At 40.6% G+C, this 11,318-nt stretch overlaps 1 long non-coding RNA gene across 2 annotated transcripts; it reads right to left on the bottom strand.

Moving 5' to 3' along the window:
• Window positions 1–7,014: 7,014 nt before the first annotated feature.
• On the bottom strand, window positions 7,015–11,091 carry LOC148222706 (uncharacterized). Of its 2 annotated transcripts, XR_015805619.1 has the most exons (4): window positions 10,687–11,091; window positions 10,457–10,502; window positions 7,713–7,779; window positions 7,015–7,239 (listed from the first exon to the last, which is right to left on the bottom strand). It is a non-coding gene; the product is annotated as an uncharacterized LOC148222706 (long non-coding RNA). The 2 variants fall into 2 exon arrangements; XR_015805618.1 differs by having other exon boundaries at window positions 10,457–11,088.
• Window positions 11,092–11,318: the final 227 nt, after the last annotated feature.

The following is an 11,318-nucleotide window of genomic DNA, read 5'->3' as shown; positions in this document are numbered from 1 at the left end:
ATCCTGAGAACAGCACAAACAGTCCTTGTTTATATTCCCCCAGATTTTATCCTGGAGATCATTCCTTCATGATCAATTTATTTAAAAAGGAAACATCAGAAACAAACAATTCACGGCAACACTTTCAGACTTAAATTTAAAGAAACCATACATCCATGGCATAGATATTTCCTGTTTATCAACGAGGAAATTCTTCAATTACTTTTTTTTTCTTTCCTTTGCATTTTGACTTAAGTGAAGCCCAGATACCTACGTTACATATACATTTATATAATCTTACAATTTTTTTTTAATGTGACACAGAATGTACATTGATAACTACTTAAATCTATCATCTTCCAGCCCCTGCAAAGATGCTTCACCCTCATTATTCCAGACTGAGGTCTCCAGGCACCATTCCCCCACCTAATTCCAACAGAATTTTGCTTGGCTCTCCAAATGTAGAACCCAATTGTTCCTTGTCTCCTTTCTGAGTAATGCAGATCAAATGAAGGCAATCTGAGTTGGAGGACTGTCACACCAAGTGAAATCTGAATAAACTGGCAACATCTAAAAATGAACTGGCACCTCATTGAAAAGCCTCAGAATATCTCACATTATGTAACATGTCACTGGGACAGACTTTCAGATCCCAGCTCCACACCAACCTCTGACCTCAGAGTGCATTTGAAGGGCTCTGTAGCTGAATTTTGCATTGATCCTTTGCTCCCAACCTCATCCCACACTCTGCTCCCTCTACTCAAGTCAATAGCATTCACAGTTCAATTTTGCCTTTTATCATCTCTGACCTCCTTTGCCAGAAAACCCTTTTTTATCTTTATGTTAAGACACGGGCAGTAATCTCTCTTGCTGCCATGTAACTTTAATGTGGATTGAACTGGATTCACTCCTGAAGAAAAAAAAACAACTTAAGGAATAAGAGCCAAGATTTGGATGGAAAAAAAAAAAGCTTACAAACCTTTTTATATTTGAACAGGCACAGATGTCTCTCTTTCTTGTGTAGGTACAGAAATGATTAGAATTGATCAAGAACTTCACAGTGAAGTTCTAAGAAACACGAATTTCACACATTACCTGATATTCAGGATTTTCTTTCTTAATCTGCTCCCAGCGGGGTCTCAGCAGACCCACCTGTAAATACAGAGGGGCTTGTGAAACAGCTGCAGGATCTTCTGTTTTGAGCATGGCCACTTAATAGATCAGAGAGCTACACAACAGGACATCCAGCTGGTTAAAAAGGAACAAAATCACCCCATTCTCAGTGAAACCATTGCTCTGGTACATCCTCTGACCACTAAGAAAATTTCCCCACCGTCTAAAATGTCTCTGGTGCAGTTAGAGTTCAGTGCCTCTCGCCCAGTCTGCCCTGAAAGGAAACCAAGAAGATCCTGCAACAACCTTTGACATATTTGAGGGCCACTGACTCATTTTCCCTCTGCAGAACAGTGACATTTGTGCAATATGCAATAACAAGTTCTGTTATAATGAGTTACTGGCTCACAGAGTAAGATGCAGACCCCTTCTCATATTTCCCCTCCAGTTTGTGGTTAATGTACAGGCTGAATCTCTCTGATGTTGAGCAGGTGAAACCTCTTTGCCCTTCTCGTGGTTCTCAGCCTCAGGTGCTGCCCATGCCATCAGTCCAGGAGGAGCTGCATCCTCCCCCACCAGGAGATTGACTCCAAAGCCATTCCATTAATTCCATCAAGTTCTGAGTTATGACTCAGCCAGGCCCTACCAGCAGTTTCAGAAAACACGTCACAGGATATCATTTTTACTCCCTGAAGTACATCACTATTTTAATCTGGAGTTGTAATTGACTCCACTTTTAAAGGAGGTGATAAAACGCTCAGGGAGTTGTTGTGCTACCTCCAGATAAGCAACCCTGGCAATATATAAGGGAGATAGCCCAGCCAGTGGCTGGGGGAGTGATTACAAACACATTAGAATGATCCTTTGCCACATTGATCTGTAATTTCACTTTATGCTATCTATCAATCTCTGAGCTGTATGTTTTGAATCATGTCTGGTTCAAAAGGGACTGGCACCCCTGGCCATTGCTGTTCTCACCTCCCAGCCACCACGGAACACATCTGGCACTGTAAACATGATGGGCAGGGCTTGATTCTGAGCCAGATAGGGCTGGAGAGGGGAGGCTTATCAGGGCTAATATTGTTTTCTGCTGGGTGAGATAAGGCAGCACAGCTCCAGTCCCTTTTCAGCAAACTCCAGTCGTGTTTGGTGACAGCAAAGATAAAAATTCTTTCAGGATAGGGGCTCCTTCCAGGGCTTGAAGTGTCAGTGAAGGTCAAAAGCAGCAAGGCCCCAGGCAGCCCCTGCCACTGGAATTCAGAGGAGCCTTCACCTGAAACCAGAGAGCTTTTGGAGCAGCAGGTAAAACACTTGGGGTGGGACATGAGAGACAAAGGGAGAAATGAAGCAAACGTTCCCCAATCGTACCTAATCCATAATTGTGTCAGCTCCTGGAATGGGATGTCTCTGCTTGCTCCAGCACCTGCTAGACGAGAAATCTGCCCTTTGCATCACAGCCATGCAGCAGAATTTAACCTTTATGTTCATCTTTTCCATGGATCATTTGGAAAGCACTCAAAAATTAGCCATCATTTCAGTGGCTTGGAGAGAACTCACCTCCTTCATCATTTGTCTTCTGTGAGGCAAAGATTAATTCCTTCAGGGAGAAAAACAACATGCCCCTGGAAGGTGTGATCTGATTGCAGGAATATTTCCTCCTGAATGCCACCAACATCCAGAATCTCTGTTTATATGCATTAAATCACTTCCATGGCTGTGCATGCTTCAGCTCCTCACTGGGGAGTTTAAGCTGAGAATGTAGAGATTAAAATGAAAAGTATTCCTGTTTATGCTTCCTTCCATGTTTTTATGGTAATCAATTCACCTCAATATTTGAGAGCTTCACCAAAGGCTCTGTCCTCTTGCCTCTCACTCAATGGATGAATCGAGTTTTATCTACAAGGAGCTCAATCACAACCAGAAAAAGTTGGAGGTTCACTGTGTCCCAAAATCTCTTTGATTTTTCTACAAAGCCAGTCTCTGTCTAAGGCCCCACAGCCTGGCAAAGCAGTTTTAGCAAATCAGAGAAGCAGAGAATTCTCTTGCATAAATGTAAACAACACAGATATTGCTACAATCATGGTAAGCATCACTTGGACTTCTTATCACATCACACATCAAAGTTATCAATTACAGGCCAGAGATTTCTGGCAAATGAGCCTTAATTAACACTGCTGCCTCCAAATTTCCTTATTCCTGAACATTCCCAGCTGCTATGGGAAATTAATTAAGGCTTAAATCTTGTGGTTCTTTCTTTAGTACTTGTTGCATGGCAACATTCATTTTTATGTATGAGCTTCTCCCTCCAAATGACTTTATAATAGTCTTACCCAAAAGATGAGCTGTTAAACTCTTAAACACAGATATTTACACATCTTGGTTTAGTTCTGTTGGACATGAATTATTCACTGACATGAGAGGCTGTAATGTTCTGGTTGGTTCCAGGCATCAGGAAATTCAGTCAGAGGATTGAACTGGCTTCTTTTAACAATCAGTTCCACAAGTGTGGAAAGATTATTTGTTATTTCTAAAGGACATCAATTACATTAAATTTAAGTTTTGATCAAGAGGCAGTTTCCAGAAAGAAATTGCAGATGTGAGCTATCCCATAGAGGTGACTTTTCCTCCCTGAATTATTGGTGAAACTCCCCATGGGATGAAGCAGCTGATCGAATCCGTGCCATGCCACAAGTAATACTGATCAATATTTCAGTCAGAATTTCCCAATGCATAATAAAATAAACCCCAGAAGAAAAGCAGCACACCTCCAGAATGCAATTGTGTCTCATTTTGTAGAAGCTGCAAATAATTTGGTTCATATTATACCATAAACATCTACTAAGAGAAACAATCACACCTTATTTTACAACATAAATTCATGATCCATGAAGATTAAGATTTCTGATTAAAAAAAAATCCAGAAATTCTGAGCCCCAAAAATTTTATCTTATTTCATAAAATATAAATTGAAATAAAATGAAAATAATTATTTAAAAGCCACAAAGTTCAGATGAAAGGAGACTTTCCTAGCAGAGCATGTACAGGCTTGGAGTTTTAACTATGGCTCTACAGCAAAAATGCCAAGGAATAACATCAAGGTGACAGCCCAGTTCCCTTAAAGTTTTGTTCTCTTGTCACAACCTCCTGTGAAATGCCAGTATTTTCTGACCTCACCTGAGATGTCTACAGACATGATTTAATGCCATGTATTGCCAAAAAGATCACAGCAACATTGAGGAATGTGGGTTTAAAGCCTACAAGGTGAGGATTAACTAACTGAGGAGTTAAAATGAGGGGAAAAAAAATTAAGATTTTTTTATCAGTTATTAAATAAAAGCAATTACTTTTATTAAGAGCACTCTACCCAAAACCTATGACCCAATTTTATAAATAGATTTTAAAAAATGATACTGAACTGATTTTATGCTTTGAAATTCCATAATTCAGGCATGGCCACGGATTAAGGCTTAGATTTTCCATTCTTTGTTCTCTCATCACTAGGATTCATTAAGAGGCACAGAACCTTCTCCATGTTTAAAGGTTTGAACAGCTCCTATCCTCACACTTTGAAGCTGTACCAAAGCTTCCCTAACAAAGGCCTAAATATATTTCAGCCTTCAAGAGAACATTGTATTCCTCTGTCTGGGAACCTCTGACCACCAACACCAGAAATGTGATTCGAGACAGAAAAAATGTCACATTTCAAGGTAAAACAGATTCCATAAATCAAGGGAGGAGTGCAGGATGATGGAGATCACAGGATGTTCACATCTGATTTTTGACAGCACTTCAGACTGTCCTGAAGGAAGGGGGAATCCATCCATGGGTTCTTCACTGACAAACACCTACGGGAAAAAATCTCAGCAAAAACAAGGCCAAGCTCTCATGGAGGCTCCAAAAAATCCCCATTTTTCTCAAAGAACGTTCTGAATTAACAATCGTATTCCATTATCCTCTCATGGCCAAGTCTTTTTTGAAAGTATTTAAATTTTTTTAAATTACATCAAAACAACTGGAGTTTTTAACTTTGCCTAATCACTCTTTCCTTAATATTTGAGTGAGCAGAAACTGTTTGCACTGCCAAAACTGCTGGATCCAGAGAGAGGAACAACCAGTTTTTCTCTCTCCTGAAGACATTTTTATTCAAAAAGATAAACTCCACTTCAAACTGCCACTGCAGCTCTGCAATCTGTCAGCACATGCGAGGACCAACAAACCTGTTCCCAAAAGGAGAACGGCTCAGAATGGAAAACTCACACCTCAGTGGCTATTTTTAATTTAACTCTTCCATGGGGTTTTAAATCAAACCTCAGTTCAGTGAGATTTGAAGATATTCATGCAAAAAGTTGTTCCAATTTTGGAAAATTCCAAATTCTCATTGGTTTTTCACAGGATTTCAGTATTATGGAACTGTCACCAGCCCTGTGGAGGAAACACTCACACACATTTATTTAACATGACCTCTTTTTGTCTCACTGAGGCTTTAAATGTCCCTGAGTCTGCTCCCTGGCACTGAATTTGTCCTATTAGCCAGCAAATCCAGCTACACTCATGCAAACAAGTTTTCCTTCTGCTGTCCCTGCTAGTCTCAAATAATATATTCAGAGTAAAGCAGAGTGAATTATGTGCAGAGAATAAACAAGATCAAACTCCAACGTATCCCTAGTCGAGCATTCAAATCAAGTGTGAAAGAAAGCTCCTGCTGGGAATTTTATTTTTTTTTTTCTCATTTGAACCAACTGCCCCACTTCAGTAACATTCCCCCAGTTTCCAAAGGGACATGGAAACAAGTCCTGAGCTTGGATTGCTCTCAGTGCAGGGATGTTGTGCTCACCCATCACTGATGGGGACACTGAGCACAGCTGGTGATTTGCTGGGGACAATGGAGAGCCAATCCTGTTTAGGATAACCAGAGTTCTCTGTTCTGCATGAAACTTATGAGGCACAGGGTTTAAAGCCCCAAAAAAGTGAGGAATTTGTGTTCCCTGGTGCTGCTGAGACCGTGGGACAGCTTGGCACATGCCAAGGCAATTATTTGTGTTAGCACAGGCACTGCCAGGAAGGCATTAATTTGGAGGTGATTAGAACCTGCTGTTTTCTTTGTGAATAATTTATCTATTGACTGTAGGAGTCATTTATTGATAATTTACAAACGGAGAGCACGGTGGAGCTCTGCCTGAGCTGTCCCCAGCAGTGAGCTCCAGCCCCAGCAGTGAGCTCCATCCTCAGCAATGAGCTCCATCCTCAGCAATGAGCTCCAGCCCCAGCAATGAGCTCCATCCTCAGCAATGAGCTCCATCCCCAGCAATGAGCTCCAGCCCCAGCAATGAGCTCCAGCCTCGTCCCTGTGACATTCCTCCTGCTCCAGAGTCACCTGGCAGGTGTCCCTGTCCATGGCAGGGCTGCAATGAGAGGAGCTTTGAGGTCTCTCCACATTCCATGACTCTGAATCCCACCCTGGGCTTGGAGCCTCTTCACACCCAACATCTCCCCTTGTCCAATTCTTACAACCCAGCTTCAATCAAAACCTTCAAAGGAGCAGAACAGAGATACCAAACCCACAGCAAAACGGGAGAATTCCTTTGCTGTACTCGGTAAATGCCTGTGTTAATTTATCTTCCTTTTTATCTTCCTCTCACATGTTTATGTGGCACAAACAGCTCCTGGAAGAGGTACAAAAATTAGGAGAAGAGAGCCTCCTACCTCAATCAAAGAAATCTATTCCATGACAAAGAAAAAAAGATGAAAAATATTTGTATTAGCAATAAAAGAACAACAGCGCTAAGATGAATTTTTTTATAACTGTGAAGGACAAAACAGAAATCATATAAAAGACAAAAATAAACAGAATTAATAGGAACTCAAAGCAAGGACAAGCTGCAGGTCCCTGATGGTGTAACAAATTACAAAGCAGGTAGAAAGTAATGTCAAGAACTATTTATTCATCTCTATAATGGGAACAACTTCAGGCAAGGACAATAATCACAAAGCAGGAAAGTGTTCATTAATTAAATGGAAACAAATCAGAATTGCTCAGGCACAGCTTGCCAAGGATCCTTTTGGCAGGCAGAGATATGCAATGTTCCTCCTCGTGCTCAGAACCTTTTGCATGACAAGTGGTTGAAGGAAGTTTATCAAGGCTCCTGCCTGCACAGGTACAAACCCATTAAAAATGGAAATCTTGATGAACTATACGAATTAATGGTTAAAAATATCTCAACAGGGAATCACAGGCAATGGTGAAACCCTTGACTGGCTGTTCTGTGGCCAGGATAGTGACTGTCAGAGCAGGTTCTCTGTGCTTGCCCATCCCCTCTGATCCACCAGTTCCCACTCATGGCACCAGATCCCACACCAGATATTTGGGGAACCTCCCCACCTCTGTACCAGCACCATGGGTAGCACTTAAATACTGTTTAACAAACTAAATATCCCTCTAAAATGATAAAATTGCATATTTCCCCTGACTGGGAAGGGAGACACAAATCAATCTTCCCTTTACTAGAACAGGCAAAATTTTATTACCATTTCTTATATTTCTATATAACATTATTATTATTATTATTATTATTATTATTATTATTATTATTATTATTATTATTATTATTATCACTACTCACAAGGCTTTCCTCCTCTGGTCTGTCCATGCAGACACTGATCTTCTCTCAGATCCAGTCCTCCAGAGACCTGCAGACACACAATCTTATTTTTGGAGCAGAGAACTATTAGGCAAAAAAAAAAAAAGGAGGAATTTCTGGAGATAAGCAGTGCCCCAGCTGGGAGCTTGGGCCATGAGTTTGAATTCCACTTCTTGAAGTCTTGGGGATTTTTAGGGATTTTTAGGTCTGGCCCTTTGTGGGGATTTTCACCAGCAGAGCTTCCAGAGGCTCAATCAACTGCAGCTCCTAAAACACCCAGGACAATTTGCATACAGAGGGACAATTTATTTGCAGGTTTTCAGCGTGTCACAAATTAGGAGGGCTGAGTTATGAACTCCTGAACGCCCTGGTGTACAGAGGAAACTGCAGTGAATCCCTAATGACAGCCCCATAAAGATGATGTGATAAATACAACATTAAAAATGCAATAGAGGCATGAAGCTGCTATAATTTAAAGATCTGCCATTAAAAGCAACAGGTTTGCATTTTTTGTTGCCTTTTTTTTTTTTTTTTCAACTACTGCATCAACACAGAATGGTTTGGGTTGGAGGGACCTTCCTAAACGTGAAATCTCTCCAGATTTTAGGGGATTGTTTTTGGCCTACCTTCTTTCCTTCTTTTAACATAAATGGAGGCTACATTTTCTTTTCCCCTCTTTGTAAATATATAAAGCAAAAAATCCAATCTGGGAAAACCACATCAGCTATTCCACACATCAAAATCTCTGAAAAAAAAATAAACCACTCTCCACATTAAATACAACTTCCCTTTTTACACCACCTTTTTCCAAGTGGAATCCTCCCCATTTTTCATTGCACCTCGAGTTTCACACAGCTCAATGGCCACCCCAAAACAACAGCAACAAAAAGATGGAAACGTTAAGATTTCCATTTTTCTCCTCTTTATTCTGTGAAGTCACTGTAGGAGTTTTCATGGGGGGGAGGAAGTAATTTCTGAAAAGTGAAATGAGTGCAATATTCATGGGGTGATCCAACACACCATGTTCGAAGAAGCAGAAAATAATCTGCCTTTGAAGGTCAATTAGTTTTGACATTAATTTTGGTAGCAGAAGTTAAACCATTTTTTTTCCCACACCAGTGACCATATATATACATACAGCAAATTCTAGGGAAAAAAAAAATAAAATACAGGAACATTTGCAAATTGCAAAACATTTTCATTATTATTTCAATTTACAAGGGAACTGGAACATCACTAAATACTTTGATATTATTTCAACTGCAGGCACATTCCTGGTGGGGATGGGGCCTGGTTATCTTGCAGGAGTCAAACCAATGGCCATTTAGGAAAAATGATTAAGAAACTGATGGAAATTAGAAGTTATTTGGAACCGAGCACTGAAAACCATAATGAAATCTTATTTCAAATTAATTACACTTTTTAATCGAAACGGTGGAGATGGTTGCCAATCTAAACACAACGAATTAAAACAAAGTCTAAAGTAAAAAAGAAGTAGTTTAAAAGACTTCCATGGAGGGGAAACAATTCATCATTCTGCACGAGAAATTTCATTTTCTACTTTAAAGAACATGACTTGCCAAATGAATCCAGCAATAACTGGAAACAGACCAACTTCACAAATGAATGTTTTATATTTTCAAGTATACTTCAGTTAATTAAAAAATTAATTGGCCTTGAAAATACTGGAGAGTCTGTATTTCATCACCCCCACCCCAGGCACATGGGGGGACATTTTTAACTAAATCGAGTTCTCTGGTCTGAAAAAATCTGCAGAAAATAGCATCAGTAATTTTTTTTTTTTTAAAGAAAAGAATCACTATAATCTTTTTAAGAACCCAAAACTGCAGTTTGAAGCTCTAGAAAGGCCCAACTCCTCCCAGAAAAGATGGGAACACACCTGACAACAACATAGGCAGCACAGAGTTCCTCACCCTTCACTTTTAGGATCGTTTCCCCATAAATTTTCATCAATTCCTGACCAAAATTCCCAAAAGGAGAACACTGCAGTCCAAATTTGAGCATTGCTGCTGACGTTTTCCTAAAGAGTCTCCTCTGGAAAGTGCCATCCCTGGGAATCAGTCAGCACAGGCAGAGTTTTTTGGGCTTTAACCCAACTCTGCTCTGCCCAAATCTCTATTTCCATCCCCACTTCCCCTCACAGGACTCAGGATCCCCCCCAGTTCTGGAAAATAAATCTGCTCCAGCCCATTCCTGATGCACAGAATTCTGGGAGGTAACAAAAGGCAGGAATGGCTTGAAAAAAAATTTATGAATAATCTTTACAAAAGAATAATTTGTGGGATTCTTTCCAGAACCAGATATAAATATAAGGAATAATTTACCATTGCTCAATTTGCCATAACCAGCTGAGGGAGACTGCCTTGGCAGATGGTGTTTCTGATCAACAATTCCCATATTCCTTCAAATGCCAAAATTAAAATGTTCTGATGCTTATATTAATATTGATTTCTCTTTCCTCGTGTCTTGTAAATGCTAATGTTAATATTATTTTTTTTCCTAAAAGGAAATCATCATTGGCAAAAAATTGAAGTTTAAAGCAGCCATTTCCTAAAAATAACCAAAACCAAACCCAACAAAAACCAAACCATTTGGTCAGTACACCTGCCAAGGGGATCAGATGGGAAGGATTTTCTCAGCCCAGTGTCACAGCATCCATCCCACTCTCCACCCAGCATTTCCTTATGGAATATCAGGACTCTCACCTGGATTGTCACTCAGCTGTCCCATGGTGTCACACAGGTTGTATTCCTGTTAAAGGAGCACAAGGAAAAGGTCTGTAACAGATTTATATTGTATCTGTCACCCCCTCAATGCCCTCATTCAAATAACACCTGGTTCATGACCAGACAACTGAACTGAGCCCTTAGAACTTTTAAGATAAAGAACTATAAAACTTCCAGTCAAGACACCAAGAAAAAAAATAGAAATGTACATTTCTACCCCTCTGATTTTACTCAAACAGCAAATTAGACCCAGTCCATTTTGAGCAGAAACACGCCAGCTTCGAAAAGTTTATTTTTACAGATCCACAGCTTCTTTCAGCTTTGGGGAAATTCAAACATCTGCTTATCCTGGCCGAGGCACTCAGCATCCTGCTGCCAAGCAAGTGCTCCAGTCAGTGCCCCGTGGTTTCTCCCCTCTCCATCCTTCTGCTGGCTGCAAACAAGCAGAGCTCCAGGTTCCCTCTCCTGCCTCTGTGCAAACACGGCTTTCCATGCATTCTGCTGCTATTATTAGGCTGCCCTGGTTCCCACTGAAAGTCCTCCCACAGCTCCCAGCAGGATGCCAGGAGCTGGCAAGCTCGGAGAGCCTGAAGGCTGTGCATCTGTTCCGAGACTGACAGGTAGCACAGCAAGTTAAAAAGCACGTAAATTTGCAGCAGGAGGTTCAGCCTAGACCGAAAAAAAAAAACAAAAAAAAACCAACCAAACAAAAAAAATCAAACAAAAAAACCCAAAATTCCTGCTTCGGTTTGTTTTCCCAAGCACCGGGTCATGCTCTGCCACTGCTGCCTGTCAGGGCATCCCTTCCCATCCCTTCCCTTTCCCTGGGCTGTGGATCCTC

The sequence above is a fragment of the Sturnus vulgaris genome, chromosome 10 (genome assembly GCF_052056855.1).
Source record: "Sturnus vulgaris isolate bStuVul1 chromosome 10, bStuVul1.hap1, whole genome shotgun sequence".
NCBI classification, from domain to species: Eukaryota; Metazoa; Chordata; class Aves; order Passeriformes; family Sturnidae; genus Sturnus; species Sturnus vulgaris.
The sequence above is the reverse complement of the archived record's forward strand: the minus strand, read 5'-3'. Positions and strand labels throughout refer to the sequence as shown.